Source organism: Lycorma delicatula, chromosome 1 (genome assembly GCF_047948215.1).
Source record: "Lycorma delicatula isolate Av1 chromosome 1, ASM4794821v1, whole genome shotgun sequence".
NCBI classification, from domain to species: Eukaryota; Metazoa; Arthropoda; class Insecta; order Hemiptera; family Fulgoridae; genus Lycorma; species Lycorma delicatula.
Genome location: NC_134455.1, coordinates 96,044,673 through 96,071,993, shown reverse-complemented (window position 1 = coordinate 96,071,993; position 27,321 = coordinate 96,044,673). Strand labels below are relative to the sequence as shown.

The window sequence follows — 27,321 nt, the reverse complement described above, 5'->3', positions numbered from 1 at the left end:
ATTTTTTATGATTATTATTATTTTAAAATAAGTTTCCTTGGTTTCTAGTACGATATGAATTTAACAATTTTTACGATCGTTTCTTGAAACCACTTGAACGTAATCTCTAATGGCTATTAATACTTAAGTTGTTCCAGTTTGTTGGTCTAATACACGCACATTACCAGTACAACCCAGGTTATCAGTATGTATGACAATACGAGGTACGATTACGTACATTAATACTGAGGGACCAGAGGAGAACTCATATGCACGGCTGTATTTGTGTTTGTGCGTGCGAGTATGAGAGTGGAGTCGGTCGGTGAGTCACCGTGATTGGGCGACAATACTGAGAGCATGCATTTTGCCCTACCACCCCTACTCGTTATCGGGATTGCGATTAGCCCTGCGTTGGTTGTGTTTTATTGATTGGGTCCACGGACGCCTGGATTGCATATGTCGCGTTCACCGAAACTGTTAATTGATGAGAACACTTTATTTCCCCCGCCGGGCGGTTTTTTTACAAAACCATGTTGGCCTTGCCACAAATCAGAAACACTTTTTGGTTTTATCTGAGGCACATTGTTGTAATGAATGCAGCGGATGATGAAAATATCGTAACAACTCTGATTGAATTTATGAGCTTTGGAGTTGCCGGTTGCTGCCGTTTCTCTCTTTTTTTTTATTCAACTCCCTCATTCTCCCCTACAAATTTTATTTCTCACCGGTGTGGTATGCTGAGCCCAAATAAAAAATAACAACTTAATTGAGATTCTACATTTAATACTTCTCAATAGCATGTCAGTTAACTTCTCAAAATAAATAAAGATGAATTATTATAAAATAAAAGACCTTGTTGATTAATGTCGTATTTTATATTCCCTTTATTTTGCGTAAATTTATAAAACTGCTAAAATTGATTAATTTGATTTCGACTATCGTAAAGATTTGTCTATACCATAATGTTATACACACAAATCTATAAATACTTATAAAAAACTTCATTAACCATAAAAAATTAGATATTCGTTTAATACTACAATTAATAGGAAAGTTACCAATTTATGAATGCTTCAACAAATAAATTTTAGCAGTCATTACGTAAATCATTAAAAATAATTTATTTTTCTATCGTAATATTTTATTGATAATATTTTCATTCATATAACTCATATAACATTACAGCTCAACTGTTCTAATAACAGTTTATCATGACCATATCTGACAAATATCTAAACAATGTCTTCTTTACATTATAATATCGATCGCTACTTAGATTAAAAAAATTATTAAAATTAATCCGTATGTCACGTTAGATAACCTAACAGTTGTATGCGATTTAATTTTGCACAATCATTAATAATTTTTCTTACATGGTAATTACAATTTTCTTACAAGATGAATTATTATAAAATAAAAGACCTTGTTGATTAATGTCGTATTTTATATTCCCTTTATTAATTTAATTTTTCTTACATGGTAAGAAAAATTATGCTGGCCACGAAGCGACCACAGGGCGCAACCCCCTAGTGTATCCAGCAAGAAGGGGAAAAAATTTATTTTATTATTAATACATAAAATTAATTATTAGAATATTTTATAGGTATTATTAATATTGCCTTCACTTTATATAGATAAAACAATGAAAATTATTTAATAAATTTACGCATACTATTTTTTATCTGATTATTCTGTTTCTGATCTACACTTCTGACCTGCCTACTCCAGCCAATGTCACGGTTGCGTCGTACGTGGATGATACGACAATCTTGGCGGTTGAAGATATCCTGACTACTGCCACAGAGAAATTGCAATCTTCAATGGATATCATCAGCGTTTGGTTGCGTACATGTAGAATAAAGGTTAATCCGGCGAAATCCAGCCACGAGACATTCACGATAGGAAAGGAAGATTGTCTGCGGTTCGATTAAACGGCGTCAGAATACTTCAAGTCAGTAAGGTGTGGGTACTGTGCATTTACCTTGATCGCCGTTTGACCTACAGGGATCATGTTAGTGAGAGAGGAAGTTGCATGAAATTAAGCTTAAGAAGACGTACTGGGTGTTGGACAACAACTTTCTTTATCCGACAAGGTTCTCTTCTAAAGGCTTTTTTGAAATCGATATGGACGTAACGGATTGAACTCTGGGGAACGGTCAGTAACAGCAACGCGGAGATTATTCAGCGGTTTCAGAACAAACTTCTACGGAACACAACCCACGCGTTTTGGTTTGCGAGGATGCTGAAATCTACGATTATGTAGTCATACCATACGTTCGAGAGGAAGTTGGACGTCTAGTTTTGAGGTATGAGTCCAGGCTGGATAAGCATATTAATCATCTCGCATTGAATCTAATAGACAACAGCGAGGACATTAGGAGGCTAACAAAGCTGCTTGTATTTTATCTTATAGAGGGCCCGTTATGATGGTCTGGATTGGCGGCTTGGTGCTCATGTTTATTGTTTCTTGGCTATTTCAAAGTTACTCTTTCGTTTACTGTTCTATTTAAAGTTAGTAATTTAAATAAAGTAACATTTAAAGGCATTAACAAATGTTATATTATTTTATGCATTGTTTTTTATGTTATATTATTGTTTATGTATTACTTGAGGATTATCATTGGGGGTCCTGTTTCAAGTGATGGTCAGTCATACGACTTACTTATAGCTACAATGTAGTAGTTGACTAAGTAAATAAAGAGATTCAGTAAAAAAAATAATTAGATGTTTGGAATTTTGAAAAAGTAAATTAATATTTTAACAATCAATTATAAAATTTGAATGTTTTAAATTTAAATGGATTTAAGTGGTTCTGTTGTGCAATATAATTCTATTTCCTAAAATTGCAAATTACCTAGAAGAATATGGTGTATAATGAAGAAGTTTAATAGAAAACTTATAATTATTTATATTTAAATTGTAATAATAATAAATTATTATTAACGGCATTCACAAACAAAAGTAGCAACAGAAACAAAGACCAGGATCACTTAGTTGATACGTATTAAGTTACTCCTATATACAAACTTATTTTTGAAATTAATATATGATTATAAATGTATATTTATAAATAATAATAAAAAAAATATAATAGTAATAATATTAATAATAATAATATACATATTACACGTTTTTTTCTCCTGAATACTTATAATAGGAATGTTGAAAGTTGTATTCTTCTGACTACTGTAAAAATCCTCTATGGCAACAAGATTTTAACATTAATTATGAAGGGTTTGGACAAAACTTACTTTCCTCTTACTCCTATTCCTTTAAAATGTAACCAACAAAATTTTATTTATAAAAAAAAATAAAATAGAAAGATTGCTGCGCGGTTGTTTATTTTTAATCAATAAAAATTAAGTTAGTTCATTTATACTTTACAATATATCGTATTACATTTGAGTCGAAATAATATAATACCAGTTAATCAATTATTCCAAAATTTTCAGCTAACCGATTTCTTTCAAAATAATTTTAACTGTCATAATACTCGCTGATTAATAAATTATTTACTTACAAAATATTATAATTAAATCACAATATTAGTTCTTTTTTTTAATTTGCCGTAATATATAAGTAGGAAAAGTCAAAAGATGATAGCTTCCTTTCAAATTCAAACAATTTTTGTTTTTATAATACATATAAATATTGGATATATGAAAAAAGAGAAAGTGAATAACTTTTTTTGAATTTTAGATCAACGATTCCATTAGAGAGTTTAGTTACTTTGTCGTATTTTGCTTCACACACTTAACTAGAAGGCTAAAATTCTTTATTGTATTCCTCCTCACAAAAAATATAAAATTGAAATTTGATGTACCTAATCAAACCCAAACGTTCATGTAAAAAGATTACTAGTGAAGCTTCTACATGACTATATCATTTCAGTTTACCTGGTTTTTCCTGTTTTTTTCGTAGCATTATGACTGATTTATACACAGCTTTGTGGCAGAAATCTTAACAAAACCGAAATTTTTCTTCCTTCTATTCTAATATGAACAGTATTATCATTAAATAATTTATTCATAATTGTCTTCTCAAAGAGTAGGGAATGAGTGACCAAACTTAATAACCGATTTACTTATTCTATGACATCTTCAGGGTAAACAACACGCGCAAAGTCGCCTTATTTTATGTTAAAAAGAACGACTGATTTTCTATATGATAAGGCTATACTTCTATAAGTTCAGTTTGTTTACATGTGGCTAATCTAAGGAAACGTGTGCATGTAGCTAATCTAAGAAAAAATATAAATTATAAAACTATTAGTGGTGATTTGGATGATATTCTAAAACGAAACAAACTGTTTTTTCTCTTTTTTTAAGGTAATTTATTTTCTGGACACAATAATATCTTTTTCTCTAGTTCAAGAGAAAACCGTGTATACTATCGCCTGATTCAATTAAATTTTCTATCTTAATTTATAAATTTTAACAAATAAATAAATCGCTTATGAAATTTTATGTAATAACTACAAGTACAGGCTAATAGGCTAATTTTAAAAAGTAAATTTACAATAATATTGTGATTTTGGTTTCGCAGTTGGAACGATAGCAGCCTTTCATTTTTGTTCGAGTGTTAACAATGAAAAGATTTCTGTTTAATTGAAAACCCAAAATTGCTTCTATCTTAAAGTAATAAATTGTTTAAAAGAGAAGCTTATTTAATTTTAAAAAATATAAAATTTAATTATAACTTCTAAAATTAAGCAAGTGATACAATTATACGTGATAAATTGGAAAATTGGGATGTAATATTAAAATCATTTGAGAAAAATTTTTTTTTTTATCTAATTTCCTGATATAGATAAAAAATAATATATCAAAGTTTAAAATATTCTTTTGCATTAAATTTTAATTATTAATTTTTATTTATTAAACCTTTGTTTAAAATAAACCAATTCTTATTCATATTTATTGATTCAAAAATCAATTAAAATTAATTCGTACAAAAAAACAAAATAGTTAAGGAAAACTGTCTAATTTAAAAGAATTTTAAGAATATTTACTTTTTAAATCAGTATTTTTTTATAAATTTTACTTTTGAATTTTATTTATGTGAATAATTAATTAGAAATCTAGAACATTATTACTCATTTCATTTTAATCTTTGTCATTCATTTTTTAAAAACTTAAAACTAGTTTGACAGATTTTCATAGTTGATATCTGCAGTACTGTTCAATTCGAACTTTTTTTTTGCAAATTCACCTCGGACAGTGCATCTTGCAAAGAAACAATCTACTTTTACTCTTTACGTGTAAAGAAACTTTGACTGTAAGAAGACATATTAGTATTTGTTTTATTTATGTTATATGATCAGTTTTAGATGAAATTCATATTAAAATATTTTAATTCATCATAAAATTACCGACAAATATTAAATATGTTACTCATTCATTTGATCCCATCAAATATGAAGGAGTAACAAAAATAAATTTTAAATAAATATGTCATTAATTAGTAATTCTTTAAAAAAATTAAAAATATCTATTGAATATTATTATTGAATAATTAATTTCATGAACTCAAAGCGTCATTTATATTTTTGCCATACATATTTTACATCAGACCAGCGAAAATTTGAAAATATTTCTGTAACTCAGAATCATATTAAAAATTCCTAATAATAATTATATTTGTGTTATTTTCGTTTGTTTTGTTTATTTTGATGATATTGCAATCATATGTGATTAGTTTTACAAACAAAGCCTCTCTACTGCAGTATAGCAGTATTTGGGCTGACAAGATTAACTAGTGAGTGGGTAACCTTATTAACCACTGTTTGCAATAAACGCTGGAGTTTAATCTATTTAAAAACCAATACGTTGGTGAACTGTTTACATGATATTGTGATTGGACAGTGTTGTAATAGCAATGCCCGTTCGTATACTTACTTACTACTGCATTCCATATATATATATATATATATATATATATATATATATACATATAAAGAACATAAAAAAATATTGTAAATTCAACGACATACAGTAAAATATATCATAAATCGTGCTTGAATTTAAAAAAAAGGTAAGTTTTGAATACAATATCAATTCTGAAATTTCATTTTAAAATATTAATTCTTATTAAAGTTGTTCATTTACTGTATCCATTTCAGACACAAGAAATATTTATTCAAACAGAAGGGTGTTAAAAATTAAAAAAATTAAAAAAAAAAAAAATTAACAAAAAATTTGTATGGCAATGATAAAATGATAAAAACATTAAAAAATGATAAATAAATAATTTTATTTTGAAATCAGAAGAACAAAAAAACCATTTCATTTATAATATCATACCAATAATACCTTAAAGGGTAAAATGTTAACAATTTTTTTAAATATTTAATTATTATAAATATTATTTAATTTTAGTAGTTAGCTGCTGCTCGTACTTTACAGTATAGTTGCCTTTATTGGAGTGCTATCTATTTGATATTCTGTAAAAAAAATTACTGTATACAAGATTATTGTGGACCTATTGTGGTCTGGGAGAGAAGAAATATATTCCTTATAAGGTATATTCACTTACGTCATTTTAGTACTCTTTTTTAACAATAGTGGAGCTAACCTTTAGGCTATAGAAAAATGTAAACATGGATTGGGATTCAGTAGATTTATTAGATGATGTTGAAGAGAGTGGTTTCTGCGAGAACTGTTTACTAACCTTTCGGAAACGTGGGTCGCTGGTGTCATCAAGCAGAGACCAAAGAAACTATCTCACAGGACGTCAATTAGGGATAACTTTGTGGCCAATTTAACCGAAGGCACAAGTTGCGATAGCGGGGGATTAAGTTATGGGTTCCCAACCAGGTTCTGTTCCACAGCAGACTGTATCTATACCTCGAAGATCTATTGCCCTCAACAATTACTCTTATAATGTCCGTTTGTCGAATGGATTTTATAACCTTCTGATGTAGGATACCAGCGTTAATATGAGGTCAGAAAACTATCAGACCTCCTCCTATTGTGCTACATGGAATCACTAACCTTCTGAGGCTTTATGAACTAGTGTAAACAGTTGTAACAAAGGGCGATTATAATATGCAGTTAGTCAGTGCCAAACAACTTCGAATTGTTTCAAAGAATATTGAAGTATACAAAAAAATTATAGATTTAATTTGGAAAAATCGAATTATTTTAATTTATATACGTTTAGTGTCACATATGAAATACACAAAAAATGTGATATTTCATACATTAAAGTCATGAAAAATTTAAAACTAATACTGTTGGCTTATGATTCAATTATAATTTATAAGATTTGAATTTTTTTCTCTTGCTTTTATTCAATATCATTTTCAAAATTTTTCTCAAAAAGATTTCCAGTTACTTTTTTTGTTACGTATTGATATTAATTTTCATATATGCTGGTCGATTAAATAAATTTTAAACCGATTATAATTATTACTTTAATAAGATTAAAGTACAAAGATATGTATATTAAATATATAATTTCGATTATAGGACTTTCAAATCAGAACATTGTCAGTTATGCTCTTTGTGTAATCTTAAACACGAAGAAAATATATTTCATTAATATCTCAATGTAATCTGTCAGGTTTTTAACATTCCAATTAATTTTTTTTTTAAATTAATTAATTTTAACAAACAATTCATTTTAATCTTAAAACAATTTTTAAAATATATGGTACTCTTCCGTTGTATCACGTAAAGTTATTAAATAATTTCTACTTTATGAAAATAAATGCTTAATTGCAGTGGTATAAAAAGCATATTACAAAATATCTTGTCCTTCTCCTAGGCTTGTCAGGAAAACTAATGGATTTTAATAGTAAAATGCAATAATTTTTGTTAGATAGTAGAAATATAATACACATCATATAGCAGAATAATGTAAATTACATCCAGTTTATAAAATAAATTTTTGTTGTAAGTATTAAAATACCTACAATCCCTCTGGTCAGCCTACAATACCAACATCGTTTGGATCGGCACCCGAATTATTTGGCGGTCAATTTATTGGAAACACGATCAGTGATTTTTCAAGATTGCTGAGGAACAATTATCTTGGTTTGCTTATAGTTTCAATTGGGCTTTATGGTCCGGCTGAACGGATTGCTCTTCTATTTCATTTCTTTAATTTTTTTAGGATTAATACATATATCTGTATGAACTCAAATTAATTTAATATGCCTTTTTTTCACTAAATAATATTCTCTTTTTTGTATTTGTGTTCTACTAATCAGAAAAAACCAGTGAATTTTATAAAGTACATTACAAAAAACTAATACTTTCATAATATATAATTAAAGCAATTGTAATAGGGTTTTCCACATACATTTACTTTACACATATTTAAAAAGAGAACTTAGTTAAAATGAATAGTCATAATTGAAGTTAAAGTCATAAAGACTTTTGTTTTTAATCTCATTTGTATTTAATTTTTTATGTATTATATAAATCTCATATAATTAATTATAACGCAATTAATTTGAATAAAAAATATAGTATGTATATCTCTTAATAATGATATGTTAATGTCAAAGATATTATAATGTTATACAGGATGATAAAAGTTGGAATTATTTAAAAAAATGAAAACTAGTTAATAAAAACATAAAATATTTCTATTATACACAATTAGTAAAATTAATGAATTTTATTTAATTTTATATATGAAAGCAATATTTTTGGAGGATTTCCTACTAATGTGTTGAATCAATCGTTTTTAATTTTTATTTTTTACAGTTTAATATATCTATAATCAATTCGTAGAACAATAAATATATGAATTGAAAAAATTTCGTTTTTTAATTGATAAGATTTCCATCAATATCCTTTTAATATATTTTTTTTTTTCGATGACTTATAGTTGTATAGTTTTTTAAAATAAGTCAATAAAATACATTCGTGACAGCTTTCTTGGTGTTTCACTGTCGTCGAGAGGTTTTATAGCTTTTGGATTTTCATTAGCTTCAACTTTTCTTTCATATATTGTGTTGAAATGTTTAATTTTTTCATATAAAGTGAAAGTGTTTTTACCTTCGTATAATACAGTGTGAAGTATGCATCAAGGTGATTTTGTGATGATTTTTAAGAAGTTTTGACAGGAATCTCTGAAGTACCATTTCAGGAATAATAAAGTAGTTATTTTGTTACTCAGTGATAAATTTGATTTATTGTTCAGTATCTTACAACATTTTTTGTAGTTGATATTGATATTCTTTCATTCTTTCTGTATGTGTTAATCTTCTAAGTAAGCCATCACTTTTAGATATTTTGCCATGTTAGATTTTGGAACTTCTGTGTTTTTATATATTCTGTTCACTAAATTTCCTTCTCCATTCCTCTTGCTTATCTTTGGTAAAGTATAAATGTAGTGTAGGTAACGCAAAACAGGCTTTTCATGTACTATTTCAATAGCTATGCCGTAAGTGAAACTTGTTGCTGTTGTGTTAGGTGTATCAAGTAAGATACAAATATGGAAAAGTTAAAACACGTCTTTCAGCACCTCATCTTGAATTTATCTTAGTGACTATTAGGGTATTTTTTAAATCTCAATGTGAAATAGCGATTTAAAAGGTACAATTTAATGACCGAAATATATTGAAGGGAAAATTAGCTTTTTTTTGAATAGTTTATTTGAATTTTGAAAAAAATAACTTATCCTTGTGCCTTACTATATCAAACGCTTAACTATCAAGAAATATTTCCAAACGGTACTTTTTTCGTAGAGTGCTTTAAAGATATTTTTTTATCTGTATAACTTGTACTATTATACTACGCCCTGTTCTAAATCCCAATTTATATTTAGGAACAATAGTTAAGCTATCTGTTTGTCTTCAGGAATAATAAAGTAGTAATTTTGTTACTCAGTGATAAATTTGATTTATTGTTCAGTATCTTACGACATTTTTTGTACTTGATATTGATATTCTTTCATCGTTTTCCAGTAATTTGGAAGGTGTAAGTAATGTAATCGAATTATTTATAAGCTGAAGATGATTTATGCTTAATTTTAATTTGAGCAACATTCAAAATATGTGGTAAATAGTTAATCAATACAACATGTAGATATTATATAAATAAACAAATATGAAATTCAATACAAAATTATTTATAACTTATAAGTACAATCATAAAACTTTATTAGAAAGCTTGTTTGTAATTTTCCTTGCGATAAGATTGAAAGCAGAATTCTTCTTAAAGTAAATGTACTTAATACAGTTTGGAAATGTATTCCTCTGCATATTAACAGAAATGATATTACTTCACGATAATAATTTCTATCTAACTCAGATCTCGAGACTTCTAAGATTATATCTAACCAAAGATTATACCTTATAACATTAGTCAGAATTACTTACTGTTTATACGTCAATCTGACTAAAATTTCAGAATTTCAGTTTAACGAAATTGAACCTAAAACGACTCCCGTAACCAAATTTAAATACTGAGTACAACAAACTATTTAAATACTGTTTGTCTTTCAGTGAAAAGGAACCGATAACATAAAAAAAGCATTCAGTAGTTTATACAAAAATAGTATCTTAAATTTAAATTATCTAATTTTTTAAGATAATTTTAGATAATCTTAAATTATTATAAAATCTCGTATAAATTCCCCTTAGAAGTGAGTATTTTATATCACTAACTAATATGTAAGTAAATTGACATTTTGAACAAGAGTACAATTTTATCTTACAGGCTGCTTCTTTTGCGAACCAAAGGTTCAGACAGCATAATTCCTTGTTCTTAAATTTATTTGAACCCATTATCTTGAAATGATTAAAAGTGGGGATAATTGATTCTTGATATAATAATTAAAGAAGGGATTTCAACACACTGTAAAAAGAAAACAATCAATATGACGATTTAGTTTTCAAAATAAAATAATTTTTAAATATAATTTATTATAAAAACAGATTAAGTTAAATTCATATTAATCCTTGAAATAATTAATGAATACAATACAATTAATAAAAGTTAATTGTTGCAAAGGTAAAAGTGCATTTTCATGTCAAGTCTGATAAATAAACAGTGCACACCAGGCCAAGAGATTTATGAATCCTTCTCAAACAATTTTTCTATTAGAAGAATAGTCATATTTGATAACGCTTAAATTATTTGTTTACATATAGCTCCTCCTTTTTCGTCAATGCTTCGTTTTTACAGTAACAACAATCCTTTTAAGGATTAAAATTACAGCTCTTCCTCTTATTCTTTTTCCATTTTTTATTAATCTATATATAAAAAATGAATGTTTTCATGAGGAAGAAGGGTGAAAGGGAGAAGTTGGAAAGGGAAAAGGGGAAGGAGAATAAGAGAAAGGTAAAATTTGTGAAGTTCAGTTTTTTAATTTTTTTATAAAATTTTCATTTTTGTTCATTTAAACTCTCCCCCACTCACTCTAGCTCTCTCTCTCTATCTTTTTATACGTGTATATATATATATATATATATATATATAGCAATAGCAAAGAATTGCCGGGTCTGCTAGTTTCTGAACAAAAAGTTTTACTATACCGTGAATATAATTTTGAGTAGCCTATTACTGTTATATTATAAAGGTATTGTTGAAGTACACATTCAATGGAAGCAGTATTTTAGTAGAATAAGTTAGCATTGACAAATTAATTAAATAATTAATTTTACCATTTTCAATATTTTTCACAAAATCATTTTCTACTGAGAGAATAACATTAGGAAATAAAATAAACTTTTGTAACAGGCAGGCAGAATTCTCTATTATGTATGAATTAAAAATGTTACTTAAAAGGATAGATAGTTCTTTTTAAGTACTATAGATACATATTTAACCAATAAACTACTTTTTGGATCTGTAACTAATATTTCTACAGTAAATTTTCATTATTTGGTTAAATAATTGATTGATTATTGAATCTGAATTTGCAGAAAGGAAAATGAATACGAAATATAGAGAGGAAAATCATTGTACTGACAACTGACATTGTCAGTTCACTATTATGTGTAAATGCAGTGAGTGATACGGGACATGAATGATTGGTTTAGCTGTGTATTGTTTTAAAATATAGAGGGATATTTTCTGAAACAGTGGTTTCTTTTCTCTGTTTAGTAAATACAGTATTGTTCAATTACAGTTAAATTGAATTTTGTATCATAATTACGTATTCTAATACATCAGTCAATACAATTCATAGAGAGGTAAACAAAAAATTATATCTATTTAACAACCTCTCTACTCTTAGTGCTGCTCATCTGATAACTTTTGATTTATTTGAATCTGAATATTAATCTTTCCCTGGCCTGAATTTTATCTACTTCCATAAAACGAACAAATGAAGTTTTTTCTTTTAATCAGTACTCAGTAAAGAATCAAACCTTACCTACTCCCAACTTAATCATTAAACGTTACCCTGAATACGATAAATGTAATGTAATTCCTGTTTAAGAATTTTATGGTTTCAGTAACTGAATTAAAGGATAAAATTTTATTTTTATCAGTAACAATAAAAACATGTTGCCAGAAAATAATCCAACATCATGAAAAATATTTAATTTTGTAAAAAATTTAAAGACAAATACATCTCTTATTTTGGTCTGAATCGTTTTCCTAAAATCGATCCTGAACGTTTAATTCTATTATTTTTTTTAAATTTATATGTATTTATTTAGATTTACCACTTTTTGGTGTAGTTTTAGCTGTTTGTATGTATTTTGCTTTAAAAAGTTTTCAAAAATACAATAAAAACAACATATATATATCATCAATATAATTAATTAAAAATTGCCTGGAGATAATAGGAAAACTTTTTGGAATATCAATAACGAATATGGAATATTAATTAACAAAAATATTATTAATTATAAAAATATCTCCGGGAACACTTTTCTGTTTTCGAATTGCAGGTAGAAAAATATTTCAATCTGAATTTTGCTTCTAAGACGAACTGAAAACATACTAAAATTCTTGGGACCCCTTAATATCTAGAAATACTAAAATTCAGGTGCCTTGGCTTCCTCACCAATTTCCTCTTCAACATATTGAAGAACTGCTAAAGTCAATTTATAATTTACCATTTCTTGTATGTTGTGGAGAAAATGTTGTTTTACCATTTTTTTTTTTTTTGTTACATGGATTGTGCCAAACGAAGAAATGTTATCTATTTCTGGACATATTATTAAAATGTTTTCCCTTTTATTCACAATATGGAATATATTTCAATATATTTCATCGAAGAGAAGTAATATTATTGCAGTACAAAATTTCAAGAGAATAGGTTTTTTCAACCAAGGAAAAATTTTATTATGTAAGAAGCAGATATATTAAATACGTTATTTTAAATGTATGTTAAAGAATTGTTGAAAAACATAACTGTAACGTATCCGCAGAGCCATTGCTGTAACAAGACCTGCTTCTGCTTGTCATTGGTTAAATTTTTCTAATTTTTTTTAATTTTGATTTTTCGAATTATTTTTCCAAGACCTTGAATTTAAAAAAAAAAAAAAAAAATTTAATAATTATTTTATTTTTTACACAGCCAATGTCTGGCCTTATGCTTTTTATTTATCTCCTTCTCTCCCCGGTGAAAAACATTTTGTTACACAAAAAAGAAGAAGCTTGTTACTCAAGCTTGTTCTTTTTTTTTTGATCGGAAAATTTTAATCAAAGAGGTTCCAGAACTGTATCTTGTATTTTCCAAGAAAACTGTTGAAAAGCCCAAAAATGTTGACTACACAAAACTCTTTTTTGGTTTTCCATACATTATTTTTGTTAAATTGATAATAACAACAAAAAGACAAGACTTTTAACAAAATCTGTATAGAATTTAAATTTTAGAATATTTACCGAAATAGAAAACAAATACATGTTTCAGAAGTTTGACATTAATTGCAATCAAAACAGTCCAAAATATTGCAGCTTTAAATGTAATGAAAATCGGTTTCATATTACAAATAATGATTAAAATATTTAAAAAATTATATCAAAACAAAGTTATATAAAAATCTATCTATTATTATTACACTACTGCCCAAAAACGAGTATAATTTTTTTAGGATGTAACTGTATGTCTGTATGTTTTTTCCACCGTAGAAGCTCAACGACCAGACCGATTAGATGTACGATCCAACGTTGGCATCCATACCTTTTCGAAAGTGTCATAGGCTATCTATATATATATATATATATTTTGTCTTCGGTAATTTGTCTGGTTTGATGCAGCTCTCCAAGATTCCATATCTAGTGCTAGTCGTTTCATTTTGACCCCCTACATCCTACATCCCTAACAATTTGTATTACATATTCCAAACGTTGCCTGCGTGCACAATTTTTTCCTTCTACCTGACCCTCCAATATTAAAGCGATTATTCCAGGATGCCTTAATATATGGCCTATAAGTCTGTCTCTTCTTTTAACTATATTTTTCCAAATGCTTCTTTCTTCATCTAATTGCCGCAACACCTCTTCATTTGTCACTTTATCCATCCATCTGATTTTTAACATTCTCCTATAGCACCACATTTCAAAATCTTCTAATCTTTTCTTCTCAGGTATTCGATCGTCCAAGTTTCACTTCCATATAAAGCGACACTCCAAACATATACTTTCAAAAATCTTTTCCTTACGTTTAAATTGATTTTGATGTAAACAAATTATATTTCTGACTGAATGCTCGTTTCGCCTGTGCTATTCGGCATTTTATATCGCTCCTGCTTCCTCCATCTTTAGTAATTCTACTTCCCAAATAAAAAAATTTTTTCTACCTCCAAAATCTTTTCTCCTCCTAGTTTCACATTCAGTGCTCCATCTTTGTTATTTCTACTTCATTTCATTACTTTCATTACTGTTTATTTTCATGCGGTAGTTCTTCCGTAGGACTTCATCCGTGCCATTCATTGTTTCTTCTAAATCCTTTTTACTCTCAACTAGAATTACTCTATCATCAGCAAATCGTAGCATCTTTATCTTTTCACCTTGTACTGTTATTCCGAATCTAAACTGTTCTTTAACATCATTAACGGCTAGTTCAATGTAAAGTTTAAAAAGCAACGGGGATAGGGAACATCCTTGCCAGACTCCCTTTCTTATGTTCTTCAATTATTACTGTTGCTGTTCGGTTCCTGTAAATGTTAACAATTGTTCCTCTATCTCTGTATTTGAACCCAATTTTTTTTAAAATGCTGAACATTTTATTCCAGTCTACTTTATCTACTGCCTTTTCTAGGTCTATAAGTGCCAAGTATGTTGGTTTGTTTTTCTTTAATCTTTCTTCTACTATTATTCTGAGGCCTAAAAATGCTTCCCTTGTCCCTATACTTTTCCTGAAACCAAACTGATCTTCTCCTAACACTTCTTCAACTCTTCTCTCAAATCTTCTGTATAGAATTCTAGTTAAGATTTTTGATGCATGACTAGTTAAACTAATTGTTCTGTATTCTTCATATATTTATAAGCACACATAAAAATATATGTAGAAGTGGTAGAAGGTTTTCCGGTTGAACCACAAGATTTAATGAATTGCGAACACCTCCATCACTGTGTTTCTTTCTTTTTCTGTTTAGCCTCCAGAACCACCGTAAGGTAATACTTCAGAGGATGAATGAGGATAATATGTATGAATGTGAATGAAGTGTAATCTTGTACAGTCATAATTATTATTCCTAAGATATGTGGTTACTTGAAACCCAACCACCAAAGAACATCGGTATCCACGAACTAGTATAAAAATCCATAAATAAAAGTAACTCTCTTTACTAGGATTTGAACCGTAGAACTCTCGACTTCGAAATCAGCTAATTTGCGATGACGAATTCACCACTAGATCAACCCGGTGGGTCCATCACTCTGTTAGCTGGGTTTAATGTGAATCATTTAAATCAGTCGAATAAATAAAATTACAGAAATAATAAAATTAAATTTGCGTTAAGTAAAACAAAATAAAATTAAAAAATCTCTCTTTAATAAGAATTTTTGTTTAATAATAATAGATTTGTCGTGGGAACTGCGTGTGAGGCTAGAGGGTTAGGTGATGCGAGCACCTTGTGCGAAGCTACACCAATCATCCCTTTCAACTGGTAAGAAACGGGGTGCTGTTTCAACTGGTATCAACGGGGCATACAGGGTGTTCTGGGGTGCTGCTTTGGGAGGTGTAATGGGGTACTCTTATTATATCTTTGCAAAAAAAGTCAGAGTTTCAAAATTCAAATGGGGTATTTGTTTGTAGGTTGAAGACTAACTTTTGCATGTATCAGGTACACTCTCAATCTAACAGATCATAGTTATTCGGAAATTTTTTATATCTTCGCAAGCAATTTTCCAATTTTCAAAATTCAAACGCACTATTTGCTAATGTAATACAAAATCGCGATGAAAACAAACCAGAACAAAAAGTAACTGATATACTCAGAAAAATCGAGTGGCCTGAATTATGCCGAGGCCAGCTTGAGCCCGGTGAACTCCCTCAAACGGTCTTTGTAGAGTTTGATGACAGTGCGATTAAAGGTAATGCTGCCGGCATCGGATTGAGGATCGAGCCCACTATGGTCGAATTTGATGCTTTAGATGGACAGGGCAAAGGAAAACGGCGTATACTCTTACTAATATTGTGCTGGGCTGTGACGATGCAAAAACTAAACGGAATTACCCTAGGTAGAGCTGTCGTAAATCTAAGAACTCACACTTTTGGCCAGGGCCAAGCCTAGGTAGCACTGAGTCGTGTGAGACAACTGGAGAGTTTAGCTATTAGTTGTTTGGATTCCAGAAAATTGCAATATGATCGCACAATAAAAATTCTCTCGAGGAACTAAAATCCTTGAGAAATCTGTAAGTTTGTATTGGTATATGCCAATTAAATAAGTAAATTGAAATGATTATAGTTTCCTCTATACGTTAAATACGTCATACCCATAGGTTTTTGAAACGTGAATTTTTCTCGATGATCACTAAAAATTATTAAATAATAAAACGTAATTATAAAAATTAAAAAACCCGATGTCAACAAATTTAAAAAATTAATAATTGAACTAAAATTCGGCAATAAATCGAACTAAAAAAGAAAACATTGTATGGGAATAATGGTTATCCAGTACTAAACATCGTTATGCAGTATTTAATTAAATAAAGTGATGGTGACCAATCAACTTTCAGACAGTTTTCATTTCTTTACATACTCTTTTCATGCTGTAGAAGTAGCAGGCATTTAAGGTTGTCTAATGATTAAGTTCTCACCAGTTTTTATATCGATACCCACCGGGTTGGTTTAGTGGTGAACACGTCTTCCCAAAGCAGCTGATTTGGAAGTCGAGAGTTCCAGCGTTGAAGTCATAGTAAAGTCAAATATTTTTATACGGATTTGAATACTAGATCGTGGATACCGGTGTTCTTTGGTGGTTAGGTTTCAATTAATCACACATCTTAGGAATGGTCGAACTGAGACTGTACAAGACTACACTTTATTTGCATTCATAAATATCATCCTCATTCATTCTCTGAAGTATTTTCTGAACGTTAATTCCTGGAGGCTAAACATGAAAAAGAAAAGAAAGTTCTTACATCAATAAGAAAATTTTATCCTTCAACGAAAATATTTAAATGCAATCGGAGAGCTCTGAATAGTAATTGCCCTACATTAAAGAGCCTCCCACCCTCGACTGCATTTAATAATTTTCCTTGTAGGACAAAGTTTTCTTATATATATAAAAAATTAAAACTGTCTGAAATTTGATTGGTCACCCATTATTTAATTTAATTAAATACTGCATAACGATGTTTAATCCTTTATTTCCCTACCTTGCTTTACTTTTTTAGTTCGGTTTATTGTCGTTTTTTTAGTTCAATTTATTTATTTTATTTTTTAGCAGTCATGAATTTTAATTTTTAGGAGATTTTAATTTTATTTCGTATAAAGTTTTTCGGACACACAGTTAAATTACTACCACCAGTCGACATAGTTTGCATTTGTGAATATTTAAAATTTTTTATATTTTTATATAAAATTACTGTATTTGTTAAATCTTCCGATCTTCATTTTTTGGCTTTATTTAATTTACTATAAAAAGATAAAGTAACAACTGATCAACAATAAATTTGATTATTTATGCGAATACTTTTGCAAGTGGTTTTATCTTGCTTTTTGAAGTTAGCAAACTAAAGAATAGTTTAATCTGCTGATATACTTAAAGATAAGTAACATAAATTTACAATATGAGTTACGGACAGCCGTAAATTTATACGGTAAGATAAATGTAATGATGTTACTCGATGATACCGTGATACATTTCTAGGTAGAGAACTCCATTCTGTTAACGTGCAGAACAAAATGGTTACTTGTGTCTCCGTATATATGCCATCAACATATTTTCGTCGAGATATATTTTACTCATATTAGCACACAATAAAAACTAAGAAACCGCATTACGGAAGCTGCAATATCCATTAAAAATAGTGCTGAACTTCAAGATGTCTTAAGAAGCATTGATTCTTCAAGTTGAATACTTTAGAAGATTTTACAAACTGGCTGCTAAATTGAATTACTTTGAGGGAGGCTTAATAAATTATATACTATGAGGAATTTTATTTTTTTTTATCATAATACGTCAAACATAGAATACGTTTTGTTTAACTCAGTTTTTATTGCTCTACAAATTTTTTTTCCGGAAACTACTGAACACAATTCTGGCAGTTGTTTCACAAAACTTTCATGTCACAATAGCATATAAAAACACCAAATTTTCTCTTAGATATTTGTTTCAAGAATTTTATTTTGGCTATTTTCATCTTCTTACAGCAGAAACCAGTATGAAATACTTTGCAAGCATTAACTCAATAACAATGCATTTCCAAACATAAATTAACGTTTAAATAAAAAAAAATTATTTTACATTTATTTCAAAACGGTTTTAGTATTATGAGAATATTTTCTCTTTAAACATGTAACAGTTTTTAACACATTTAGATCTACCGTTTCTTTCTAGGATTAAAGTCAAATTTCTGAACATGTATTTCTTTTATAATGATTATATTTACAACAGTTTTCTAGGAATTAAATTTTCTACAAATTTTCTAAGAATTGTTTTTATTTTTTTGGCAATTCAATAAAGTTGACTTACAGCTTACCTAAAAATGTGTTTTTCGATTCTAACTCTTTGGGTTTGAAACGTTTTTTCTCGAAAACTGCTTAAGATATACATATTCAATTAGTTTATTCAGATTTTTCAAGTCAATACCTACAGAGAATCATTACATTTTTCTTTTTATTTGGGTTTCAAAATTATCAGTATAACTTCATTTAGCCTGTAACCTTGAAGCAGAAATCAGAGCCAAATATTTTGTTAAGCGCAACTCGAAACGAAGCATTTGCCAACATATTTATACATTTTTGTTATTGTGCTGATATTTCAAATCGCCTTGCAATATTGTATCACCTGTATATTTATAAAAGATTTTCAGCCGGGTTGAATAGTTTATTTCTGTCAGGAAAATTAAGTATTTTACAAGCATTTTTAATTCCAGCAACCAATTTTTAAAATTGTATCGAATTATCGAAACATTTTCATATGTTTCATAATATTGCCTGATAATATAGACTTTTGTTTATTTTGTTTTTTGTCTTCAGTCATTTGATTGGTTTGATGAAGCTCTCCAAGATTCCCTATCTGGTGGCAGTCGTTTCTTTTCGGTAAACTCCCTACATTCTACATCCCTAACAATATGTTTTACATATTCCAAACACTGCCTGCGCATAATCTTTCACATCTACCTTTCCCTCCAGTAACAAAACGTGGCATTCCAGGATGCCTTAATATGTGGCCTATAAGCCTCTCTTTTCTTTATTTTTAAACTTAACCTTTATTGAATAAAACACATTATCAGACTTACAAAGGAGATCAGACATAACTTTCATCATTAAAATTCTGATGAAGAAAAAATCAAACTACATTACAATAATTTTTATCATTTCTTGTTTGATTTTCACTATTTTTGAAAATATAGTTTACATCTACCAATCTTAAAGTTCCTACTCTATAACGTCATTATTAAATTAGAATATACCAATATATGGAATACTAGATGAAGACCTTTATGTCTGACATTTCATAAAAATCTGAACTTGAAAAGTAATTTGTTCTATTCATAAACTAAAAATTTATCCTTTGATAAAGAATGATGAAAAGCAAAATTTAAGTTGGTAAAAATATACAAAAATCATCTTTTTCTCTTGTGTAATTCCTTTGAAACATATCAACCCTATAATAATAGTGAATTGTGCCAAAATTCATCAAATTAAAAACTTTATTTACAACTCAAAAAATGTATTACACATACTTTTTTTAAAATCCATCATTAAATCTTATTTCATTTATTTTATTTTTACTCAAATGTGTTGTTGAACGTATCGAAAACGAATAAATTTTAGAAAGGTAAAACAATTTTTATATTGAAAAGCAGTCGGAGAAGAAAGTTAAAATTTTCAAAATATGTTTCCTTCCAACTGTTTTTAATAAATTTGATGCGAACAATTATCCTTTAATGTTTTCTAATATTATGATTCGTGAAGTATAAATGCTAAATTTTCTGTAAAAAAAAAGAAAAATGTTTTCCTATAAACATTTTAAAAGTTGCATAAATTTAAATCAGGGTTTTAATAAGTTAATCAGACAAATTCATTAAAATCAGTTTGACTATTCTTGTGTGATTTAAACCGAATGTAACAGAATAATTGTGTAGTTTCCTTCAAATTCAAATGTAGCTTAATAATAAGAGAAAGAACAGTGTACGGATGAAAACTTCAATTATATCAGTACAGTTAGCAGGTTGACTGCCACATTGAAAAATTCAATTTCCAAGGCTGTTATACTTATTTTGCTAATAATACCCACTGCCATTTTCTTTTTTCAATTTCAATGAAGTTGTTACTCTATTAATAATCTTTGATACCAATTTCACTTTGCAACTTTACTTTTTGAAATATTCAAAAATTAAATTGAGACATCAATTTGTATCTAATAGCAACTGTGGATAAGGAGACACCTATTGATGTCTCAGAATTTTTAACATATTTTAACTGAATATCGTTTACTTACTAACAACTGATGGTATTTATTTTTAATTCTACAACTCCAGAATTGTTCGAATATTATTTTTATTAATTGCTATATTTTTTTGACAAATTACTAAAAGTCACTCTCTTCTGTAATAAAATCACATCTTACTAATTATTCTTCGAATTGAGATTTTTAAAGTAAATTTTGAATTTAATATTTTTAAGAGTACTTGGTATTAAAATATAATTAAACTTTGTCAGTAAACAATTAAAATTAATTCGCATTTTATTACAACACTTTTCAATTTTATTTATTTTGCTTTTATTTGATGATTTTCAAAAAACATTATTTAAATTCAGATGTAAGGAAAGACGTCTGCGCTACATATAACACAATAATATACAGAATTTTATTTTTAAAATAATATGCAATTTGGTACAAAAAAATAAAAAATAATATTCTATTTTAAGTGTGAAATTAGACTGAAATATCCTATCATTTGATGTCTCATTGCACGGATTATGTCTCATTGAAATAATGGATAACTGGCTGAGACATTTAATGTCTCATGGCATTCAACCTGTTAATATACAAAAACCGCTTATCAGCAATTGAATTCGATGCGTTCAAGCGCTTTTAGAATTAAATTCAATCTTCAGGAACTCCCATATTCGTCCTATTATAAAATTAATTAAAATTTCACATATAAAATTATAAAAAATCGTGATATTTACTTAAAACATAACAGTTGGTGGTCATATTTTTTTTTAATTATCTCAACGTAAACGTCCTGTTAACTGTTGTCTTACAACTGAACAACATTTGAGACCACCAAATTGATGGAAGATGGAATTTAATTCCGAAAGCGCTTAACGCGTCAAATTCAATTGTTAATAAGCGGTTTTTTTTTATACTAACTATAATTATATATTTATACCAACGGGAAATGCTTAACAATATTATTCAATTATATTATTCTAAATTTAGGTAACAGGAATGGAATTATTTCGTTTAATTATCTCAGCCGAAATATCTTTATCATTTATATGGCTATGTACAAAGTCTCGTGTTATTATGAACTAGTTTTTACATTTTAAATAATTCTAAAAATATTTACTCAGGAAATGTAAAATAACAGAATTTTCTTTTTAATAATATTTTCATACTCAAACAAAATTTAATTCTTATTAATAAACAGTGTAGGTCCTTGAATCTCCAGAGCATTCATCTTGCCTTATTATTCAATGAAACTAAGTCGAACTTTAACTTATTTCATTAATATGAATTTATTTTCCGGTATAGTATATTCTCATGTTAAGAATACAGAAATTTCGATGAACATAATTTATATCTACGCTACTGTTCCTTTTAGTCCGGGATACTAATGAAAGAAACTTTTCGTCAAATTTTCCTAAATACAATCAGATTTCAATTATTCAACATTATACAGAACCTTTCAACTATTTGTAGAATAGCAGCTAAGAATAATACAACAGCGTGAAAACAGTTACATCTGCATCGTTGCTCATTTCCTCTGTAAGCTTTACTTAAAATATTTAGAGAAATCCAGGAGATTAAAGCAATAGCACGTCAATAGCTTTCGTAACTAATGTTTAAAATGTAGTTATTTCCTACCTCCAATTTCCTCAGTAAAATTAAAGTACAATTTATCAAATAATTTGAAGAAATACTCATAAAATTAGTATTGATTATTGCATTATAAGAGGAGAGAAATATTTTAATTTTAGTAATCAAATATTTCAAAAAATTTAATCATATCAAATCATAATTATATTCGGTGAATATAAATAAAACTCTAATAGAAATTACGTTAATCGATTTTATGAATTAGTAGTAGTTTATCTGATTTCTTCAATAATGTTTAATTCTTTATCAAACAAAAATAGTTAATTATGAACAATATTAATTTTTGTTAATCTGTATTAAAAAATACTAATTTATAGAAATTTTACGTTTAAAAAAAAAATAAAAATGTAACAGAATTTAATAAATTTTCAAAGAATGATCTTCTGAATACGAATGGAAACGATATTGAGTAGTGCGAAGACGTGGATGCTTCAGATCATTAAAATTAAACAAATAAAAGTTTAAAATTTCAAAAATCTAACTTTCTTGAAAATAGTTAAGAAAATCAATAACGTATTTCCAAGTAATTCGGAACCTTACAGTTATCTGCGAAATGACTACATTTGTTTAAGCGATGGAGAGGTATCCACTAACTCTAGTTGTTCATCGAATAACAAACCATTATTCTGATGTTAATTCTCTGGTTCAAATAATAATAAATCGAGACATTTATTAATTTATATGTAAATAATCTTTAATGTTCCTTGAATTTTATTACATTGTTACTGAATATATGATTTAATGAAAGTGTACATGTTGACTGTATAAGAATTGAATTTAGACTGAGCAATACAGAAATACATTGTTACATTATTAACATAAATATCAGCTGTTAACAAGGCTAGCTGAATATAGACTAATTCATATACTTTACAAGGAGTAAGAAAAACTATACAGATTTACTTTTACAATATAATAAGGAAGAGATGAAACCTGAGTTTTAACACTAGTAAAACTCCATTTAAACCGATTTTTATTTGTATGTTTGTTTGTATTTTTATTTATTATTCTCTTACTAACTAAATTTACACCCAACTTTAACACCCAAAATGTTGACTCTAAAATAAATACCTTTTATTACCATAAGGAATAATTAAAAGTATTAAATTTTATTTTAAAAGTGTTTATAATTATGTTATAATAAATTTGTTTAAACCGGTGATTACGCAAACTACCGGCGAATTTGATTAATTCCTCCAATATTGGAAAATAGCAAATATAATTTGTATATTTAACGTTAATTATACAAGGTTTGCGAGCGAAGCAAGCGTAGGTTATGTTTAGTTAGGTTATGTTGATATGGGAGAAGAAACCCCCTTGACGTGCACACGGTCCTCGATGTCATCAGAGGCGTCGAAAAGTTGTTGATATACTTTGTTAGGTTAGGAATTTATGATTGTATTTGTCTTTGCTCATGTTGTTGATGGAATATGCTATGCCGGATATACCGATGGACATGGAGTGGAGGGATATTGTGCGCGGTGCTCTACCGCTGACGCCGAGGGGATATGACGCAAAAAGTAATGAGGAGTCATGGGAATGCGTGGCGGATCGAGAACAGGTACGAGTCCATCGTGATGCGTGTAGGGGCCAGGGAGGCAGCCTCTATGCCTAGGGTGTTCGGGCCTACTCACGCGCAAGAGTGGGTGGGTCGGAGCTCCCCGATGATGGCATGGGGGGTCCCTTGAGGTGTGCATGGGGGCACGCGTAACTGTGAAGGGCAAGCTAAATGCGTGTCTGGATCAGGTATAATACGGACGGGAAGAGTAGCTCTCCTGCGGAGAAACATTCTGATCACCGGAAGAGGTGATTAGTATGTTTTCGAGGAGGCACGAGAGACCCCGATGGGATGTCCGAGTTCGGACGAGCTAGGAAGGGCAGACTGCGCAGCCATGACACCCTGAGGCGACTGTGTTAAGCTTTTTACCTTGGGCTGGTCGTCTTGGGGGAGTTTAAAAAAAGAAAAAAAAAGGTTATGTAGATACTATTCGTCAGTGCACGGAATTAACATAATCTAACCAAACATAATCTAGGCTTGCTTCTCTCACTAACCTGAATTAATTAACAGTAATTTTTTGATTATTTAAATAATAAATTCAACCCACCGGGTTGGTCTAGTGGTGAACGCGTCTTCCCAAATCAGCTGATTTGGAAATCGAGAGTTCCAGCGTTCAAGTACTAGTAAAGCCAGTTATTTTTACACGGATTTGAATACTAGATCGTGAATACCGGTGTTCTTTGGTGGTTGGGTTTCAATTTACCAGACATCTCAGGAATGGTCGAACTGAGAATGTACAAGACTACACTTCATTTTCACTCATACATATCATCTTCATTCATTCTCTGAAGAACTATCTAAATGGTAGTTACCGGAGACTAAACAGAAAAAAAGAGAAAAAAATAAATAAAAATAATAATAAATTCAGTAATAACTGCTTATAGTCGATTAGTTTTAATATGTGAAATATGTTAAATAGAAAATCTGCAAAATGACCGGTATATTTAATCAATTGCTATGTATTAAATTCTCAAAAATTGGAGGCGATTAATCAGATTCAACGGTAATTAAACATAATCACCGGATTAATCAGATTTACCAATATAAATATATATGTATAAAAATATACCGAAACTCTACCCTTACACTCGTACTAAAGTTTCTACGTAACAATAAAGCTTCAATATCCATAGGAATTTAACGGTTAACAAATATTTCAAGTTATTTTTGTGGTACCCTTAAATTATTATGACTAAGTCTTGATTTTATTTTTTACTTTATGCAACAAATCAAACACCAAATTTTTAGGTTATTAGTTGTTTTTTTATCTTTAAAATAAAATTACTTAATTTGTTTTTTATTAATTGAATTTAATAAAATAATTTTATTTCTACTTGATTCATATATAATGTAATACTATTTTAAGCTCAGTATACTGAACAGGTGATCGTGTTTTCCAACATCTAAATAAAATTTAACAGAACATTCTCTAACAACACTTTGCAAAACCGTTGACACGTTACAGTTAACATTTACCTTTTAGTTTTAAAAATGATTGCAAATTATAAAACACGATATTTTAATCGAACAAAGTAATTAACTTTCTCCAATTAACTCCATTTCAAGATTTTTCTTAGGTGCCAGTGGCACATTTCTTCTTCGTCAGAAAGATTCTTCATGACCAGCTATAGAAGAAACTGGATGGCCGGATATAGAATTGTATGTACCTTTATTTTTAGATTAATACATTTAATATAAATTATAAAATCAAAAATATACTACTTTTTTCATAAATATTTTAGGTAAATAATTAAGTTGTAAAGAAGGTACTTCTAAATTAGATGAACAATAAATCTATATTAAGTAAACAGTTTATTAAAACTTAATTAATATATTATTTAAAATTAGGTTTAAGAATTAAAAAGACTAATAAAAATATTTTAGGATGTATTTGAATTAAGTATTTATTTAAGATAACTCCATTGATTAAGCAATAAAATAACTATCGTAAAATTAATAAAAACTTTTCTATAAGAAAAAAAATGAAAATAATAGTTGTTTTAATAAAAAATAGGTTGTGTTTAGAGAATAGAAAAAAATTTAGTTTTCTTTAACCAAATACTAAACAAGTCTAATCTTTAAAATAATTTATTTAATTTTGAGATAATTTTGAATCTGGAAATACACAACTTTTTATTTATCATAAGATATTTTATTATAATTCCGTAGAGTATCTCATCTCTAAATTTTTTCCATTTTTATTTAAGAAAAGGTTATCACTATATTTATCAGCATAACACTGCAGTTTTATTAAAACACAACGCATTGTATTTTTAACTAAATTCTACACTTCTATTTAAGTGTGTTTGTGAGGAGGGAGAGAAAATGGATTTAGTTGATAACATTTTAACAGTAATGAGCTTAGTTGATCGCCTTTTACAACTGTTTTTAACCAGCAGGTCAAAAACAGTGTTGTAAATATTCCTTTACGTTACCATTTTATTGTATTGTTTTACAAATTTTGAAATAGCATTGAAATTTACAACTATACGGGAAAAATTTCGTATGTAATGAAAATAATCCTTCAACAACAAAAACTTTTAGATGCGGCCTGTTATTAAATTACGTAATAAGATTTACGTTGGTGAGATCCTATCTTTCTTAAAAATTTAATTTCAGTCCCCCGAATTCTTGCAATCAATCTTAATCGAGTTCAAGTCCTGTTCCTCAGCAACTGATATTCCAAATCGGATCATAATCTATGTTTCAGAAATTAAAGCACCTATTTACCCAGTAATATCCGAAATATCTTATTTTTATCAATATTTAATTTAGCATATAACTCGTTTTCAACCAAAATTTTATGGAACTCAAAAGAAATATTCAAACGTCTTCGTGAATTATTCATTATTCGTTATTCATTATTATTATTATTCATTATTCGTGAGTTATCCATACATTCCAAAAGAATCTCACTACACTAAATTCGAAAATTCATTTAACTCTGCGATTAAAATTTAAAATTACGGGCAATTTAACTTCTAGGCGAAGTTCTTCTCTCTAGCCTGGGTAAACGAATCAAAGCATTTTATACAACTTATTTGCTCCTGTTTAACACTTTAAGTCATCGGTGTGAGGATAATTGCTCCTCAATATTAATATATCTAAACTATAATAAATTTTCATAACTGAGTGAAAAACTGTC

General features: G+C 28.4%; 1 protein-coding gene across 1 annotated transcript in view; it reads right to left on the bottom strand.

The window, feature by feature from the left end:
• The window catches only part of LOC142317574 (uncharacterized), a 195,618-nt gene that overhangs the window by 145,108 nt on the left and 23,189 nt on the right, over positions 1 to 27,321 (bottom strand). The gene's annotated exons all lie outside the window — the stretch shown is intronic.